The sequence below is a fragment of the Pipistrellus kuhlii genome, unplaced genomic scaffold, assembly GCF_014108245.1.
Source record: "Pipistrellus kuhlii isolate mPipKuh1 unplaced genomic scaffold, mPipKuh1.p scaffold_m20_p_14, whole genome shotgun sequence".
NCBI lineage: Eukaryota > Metazoa > Chordata > Mammalia > Chiroptera > Vespertilionidae > Pipistrellus > Pipistrellus kuhlii.
In genome coordinates this window covers 21045664-21051720 of record NW_023425449.1, presented here as the reverse complement: position 1 = coordinate 21051720, position 6057 = coordinate 21045664, and positions in this window count along the sequence as shown.

Sequence of the window (6057 nt, the reverse complement as noted above, 5' to 3'; positions counted from 1 at the left end):
TTTTTGAATTTTTACACACACACAGATATCACGTTCTTTTGTACCTATGATACTGTGGAGGTTATATTTTGCATGTCAAACTTTAATAATTAATTTTACTTAAAAAGTCTGTGCAACCATATTGGTGATTGCCAGAGAGAAGGGAGGCTGGGGCACTGGGTGGAAAAGGTGAAGGGATTAAAAGTACAAATTGGTAGTTACCAAATAGTCACGGGCATGTGAAGCACAGCATAGGAAATATAGCCAATAATATTGCAATAATTGTGTGTTGCTAGGTGGGTATTGAAAATACTGGTGGAACACTTTGTAAAGTATATGATTGTCTAGCCACTACGCTGTACACCTGAAATCAATACAAAATAATACTGAAAGTGAACTGTAGTTGAACATTTTTAAAAATAAATTTTTAACAAGTGTGTGTGTACTTTGAATTCCCTGTCCCAGATTATTCCAATTTTTATCTTTGTTTTTAACGTCAACAGTTTGTAAGTGAAATAAAGAAGAAGAGATTAAGATTCTCAAAGATCTGCTGAAAATAAAGCAACACACACCAGCACACACACGTAGACAAGACTGGGAAAAACATTAGTTAATGTCGTCAGACCTTCTCCAGATGGAATACTGATCTTGTCTGTCAGGTTTAGCCTCTGAGGGACTCTGTTTACCACTATGCACTATTCAGCAGATTCTAGTCATTCTACCTCTTTATTATCTTAATAAGCGAAACTCTTAGGTGTGGTGGCAGCATCAGGGTAAAAAGCCACGAGACAGGGTGTGGGTGAAACCTTTTGAAAATACACCTCCTATCTTCTCCACCTCTTAGTCATCCCTTCCTGATTTTTAATGTGTGGTATTTACTTAATAGGACATTTAAAGTTTTCAGGACAGATTTCTTTCATTAGTAAACCCTCTCTGGGTTCAGACCCCAACTGGTAGAGAATAATCTCCCTGTCTGTTTTATTTTATTTTCTGCCTAACATTGCTCAATAAGCACCTAAAGAACCTTCAAAAAGAAGAATTCTACAAAGAATTCACAATGAAGATACTCAGTAGCTATAATGCCCCCTCCCCCCAATTTTAGTGAATAACTTAAAGTGACTTTGGAGTTCCTAGAAGTGCCTCATTTATTCATGTTTTAAAATTGCCACTAAGGGGACAAATGTTCACCGTGTCCCTTCCAGCATGCTCCTTGCTATACCAGGTGTCCCTGGCCATCCCCAACCATCCTGCTTTTCCTCTTCTGCATGCTTCCATAATGACCAGTGGAGTGAAAACAACTGTCATTGAGTCCCTTCTATTATTGTAGCATATTCTTTGCTTGTAAACTAATTCCTTCCTGGTATAGTTTCCCTGTTAAGATCGCTACCCAAACTTGTTTTCTCTTAATAATACCAGTTTCAGTCTAATAAAGGCCCTGGCGGGATAGCTCAGTTGTTTAGAGAGCCACCCTCATATGCCAAGGTTGTAGGGTTTGATCCCCAGTTAGGACACGTGCATACAAAAATCAACCAATGAATGCATAAATAAGTGGAATAACAAATTGATGGTTTCCTCTCTCTTTTCTCTCTCAAAAAATAAAGAAAAACATTCGTCGATACTCTGTTCCCCATTCTGTCTCTTCCTCCCATACTTGAGCATGTGTTCTTAACAGTTTCACTTTTTTGCTCTTCCTTTATTCATCTTGTTTCTATGCTTTACCGACCTCTAGTATGACTTTTACCTTGCTCACAAACTTCCTTTGGATCCCATTGTTTGGAATGTCCACGTCCATATTCAGGACATTTTCAACAACCTTGCTGCACAACATCTGGATCCACCATGACTTGGGATTTTGCTACTGCTGTTCTCTTGAATGCTGACATTCTATTGGATGACTACATAACCCCTTCATTCTCAGTCTCTTGGCCTCCAGTCTTTTTGTCTTTCCTTTTTCTCACATTGGTCCCATTCTGGCTTTTCTGACTTTCCTATCCACCCTGTGCTCCTGGGAAGGCATTTTATAGATGCTTATATTAGTCTCAGGGATTGCCTCCCATATTGTATTTTACTATAAACTTACCCACATTGTTCCATATATTCCTTGGCTTGAGTTCAACCCACCATCTATGTGTGTCCTCTTTAATTCTGCTCAAACATTGTCCAAGGTTCCTATAAGAATGTCATCATTAGGACTAATTAACGTAATTCCCAGTTGTCACTTTCTTCTACCACCCCTTCCTTTCTTTCTTTCCCCTATTATTTTATAGCTTCTTTCACTTTTCCCATCTTTATGCCTGGCACAAGTAAACAATATGCACAATGAAGAAAAGTAAATCCAAACCATTCCAATTTTCCCTGCTTTCTTTAAGTTTACAAAAAGTTTGAGGACATCTAACCCGTAATACTTGTTTCACTGAAAACAGGATCATCAATCCAGTTATTCAAAACAAACATGTGGACGTTGCCCTTGGTAACTCTTCTCATGCCACATATTTCATCAGATATATTGTCTGGCATTCTACCATCTTATTGTCTAGGATATATCTACTTCTCTCCACTGTTCTCACTCTATTCCTCCTCACAATGTTTCCCACCCTTGTATTCTCTAGACTACCAATCAGGATGTTTTCAAAACACAAAATTGATCACAGTCACTCTTCTACTTAAAGTTCCTCTGAAATTCCCCACTGTTCTCAGCATCAATTTCAAACACGTTGGAATGCACTGAAGGGATTTCTGGAGTGTGGCTCCCAATGTGCTCTCTGACCTCCCAAGTCCTACTGACCCACCTATTATACAATTCCAATAACTCTCTTGCCTCCAGACCTTTACACATTATCCTCCCTCTAATGGGACATTCTTTCTTCTTACTACTCTGGATCCCACATCTGTTTCCTGGTTAGCTCCTGTGGGTCATAAGGGCATTTCTGCATGGCAGCTTTCCTCTGCTCATTGAAGATCATACGGGGTCCCCTCCCACCCAAAGTGTTTCCATAACCTGATGTTCATACTCCACACAGAACATCTAGTTTACTAAATTGAAATTGTATTTGCACTTGTCTCATATCCCTTATGCAACAGGATATTAATTTGGAAAGTTCATTGGAGGTGTCAAGAAATGGTAAATAACAGATATCAATGTGAGCTGTGAATAAGAAGTTTTAAAATGGCCGGATTCAGAACTGATCAGATAATCTATAAACCCTTCACTTCTATCAAGATATGAAAAGCATCGTGACCAGTTGCTCAGTGGTTAGAGCATTGGCCTGTGGATTGAAGGGTCTTGGGTTGAATACCCAGTCAAGGGCATGTACCTAGGTTACAGATTTGATCCCTGGCTCCAATCGGAGCATGTATGGGAGTCAATCAGTCAATATGTCTTTCTCTCATCAATATTTTTTCTCTTTCTTTCTATCCCTCTACCCCCTTCCTTTGACTCTCACTAAAAATCAATGGGAAAAATATCCTTGATGAGGCTTAAAAATAAAAATAAAAGAGAATATGAAAAGCTCAGGAATGAGGATTTAGAAAGAAGGTGATTTTGGGGAGAAATATGCTGGGAACCACTCTTTACTCTTCCCTCCACCATTCCCTCCCCCACAAGTTAGGGAGCAGCTGAGATTTATTTGAATTACCTAATAGGAGTTCCAGTAATATCAGCTGCCCATATAAACTCCATATTTACATTTCTCTGCTTCAGCACCATTACTCTCCTCCCTTTCTTCCTGTTTCATAAGAAAAATCTCTTTCCTTATTCAAAGTTGAGCCCCATCTCAGCTTTTCATTATTTCCCCTTTGTACTCTCCTTAGGAAATTAATCCATTAATTTTCTCTTCTCTCTGTTCAATATTTAATGTTCCACTTTCCACTTAATCTTCCCCGCTCTATGAACATATTCAAAATTCCCTTATCATCAAAAACAGTGAGGATAAAAAAAGAAATATTTTATTCTTGTACCAGATGTTCATAAAAGGGGTATTAAATTTGTTAATAATTGTTTTATTAGGGGGATGAGGTATTCTAGAAGACTGGGAAACAGGCAGAAGATCTTTCTGCTTAAAAGAAAATCCTTGAACTTTCTATCTAATAGAGGCTAATCAGAATTCATCTGTTAGACTCCCTGAATCTTTTGGAGGAGCCAGGCTATACGTCAATGAGAAATAAGGATAAATGTGGCAGAGAATGATGGCCTCTTCAAGTCCCAGAGAAGCTGGCTATACCCCAGTCCTCAGGATGAGCCAGCCTAGTCAAATGCAAGGGTTAGTCTCCAACATTTGATGAAGGACTGATGCATCTCCAAGTGTAAATCCTGATGTTGCAATTCCTACTGCTATAGTTTGGTGTGTCATATAACTGGAACTATAAGGTCTGAACCCTAGTGTCTAGGGTAGAGACAATATCCCACCACTTACGACCACTAAATGGGCAGGATACAGTTGAAGCCAAGTTTCTAACACATCACAATAGGGGATCACACCAGGGAGAAGTCAATCCTCCTTTAATCATGGAGCTTAAGTTCACAGCTCAAGGTTTAGGGTCATCTGAATCTTATGACTGGCCCTGCTATAATGAATGAACAACTGGGAACCTGTGTATCTGCCATTAATTCTATCTCTGATAGTTTTCCTCCAATCAATGCTATTCTAGCTGAGCTGTGTATGGGGGTGTGTATGAGCATGAACATTTGTTCTATTATAGAATTAAATAATGTTAATCATACCTTTGTTTAAATTGTTTTAATCTGGCTTTTTTCCTTTTTATTATTATTATTTTTTTAATCCTCCCCCAAGGATATGCTTTTATTGACTTGGAGAGAGAGAGAGAGAGAGAGAGAGAGAGAGAGAGAGAGAGAGAGAGAGAGAGAGGGAGAGAGAGAGAGAGAGAGAGAGAGAGAGACGAGCGCGAGAAGAGAAGGCGCGAGGCGAAGCGAGAGAGCGAGCGAACGCCGCGCTTCCGACGCAGCGTGACTCCGCAGGCTCCTTTAGCCCGGTCCGAGCGGATCGCTCGGGGGCGCGAGATCGGCTAGGGGAGCTCGTACATAGCCTCGCTGTGGCCTCTCGGAAACACACGCTAGCGCTCCATGAGGAGTAAACTCCATTAGTTGACTCTGGTACATGCCCAGGCATTGAACCTGTAACCTAGGTGCTATGTACCCTGACCAGGAATCAAACTCACAACCTTTTTTGTTATAATGGCACAATGCTCCAAACAACTGAGTCACCCACCCGGCAAGGGCTGGCTTCTTTCCTTCTTAACGTGAGATCAGACATTGCATATTGAAGAGCTCTGAATTGAGGGGAAAGAAATAATTTCAAAAATTAGGGTTTTATTTGAAGTGATGTAGGGTAAATGTGGAACTCAGTGTCCCTGCCTTTAAATGTTTCTTCCCTGTCCATGCCTACCACCTTATAAAACCTGCTAATCTGCTTAGTTCAATAACTTTTTTACAGTTTCACTACCCACCTAATTCTTTAGACCTCTGGCTTTTGTTTGCTTTTCTAAGATCTTATCTCAACTGCTTCTAGCCAGAATCTCAATTTCTGTCGGCCTAGCTTTCACAGAATGACAATTTATTTACATCACATCTGTGAGGTTTCTTCTCACTCTGCCTCAATATGAAGAACCCTGACTCAGTTCCCACCATGGCCTCCATCAAGGCGTGTGCTGGTAAATGGTTAACAACCATCTAGAGCAGAGGTGAGCTTCTCATTTGTAGCACATGCTGACTTCAGTGAGCAAACATTGCCACCCTGGTCAATTTCTTTTTTTTTAATTTTTTAAAATTAAATTATTATCTGTGTACATATCTTACCCTGGTCAATTTTGAATGCTCCACCTGAAGTCCCTGAAAGTGGAGGCATGAAGAGGTGTACAGCAATACACAGATATGACATATTAGATCACCCAAGAGCATAGATGACAAGAAAGCAGGGAACCAATTAGGAATTACCCAGTAGTTGTTACATTTATCATGGTATACTTTACCTACTTCTAAGTTTATATAATTTAATTTAAAAAATGGTTGTGTTTAATAAGCAGCCTGAGGGTTTCTCAAAAATCTGACAGTCTCATAAGCTG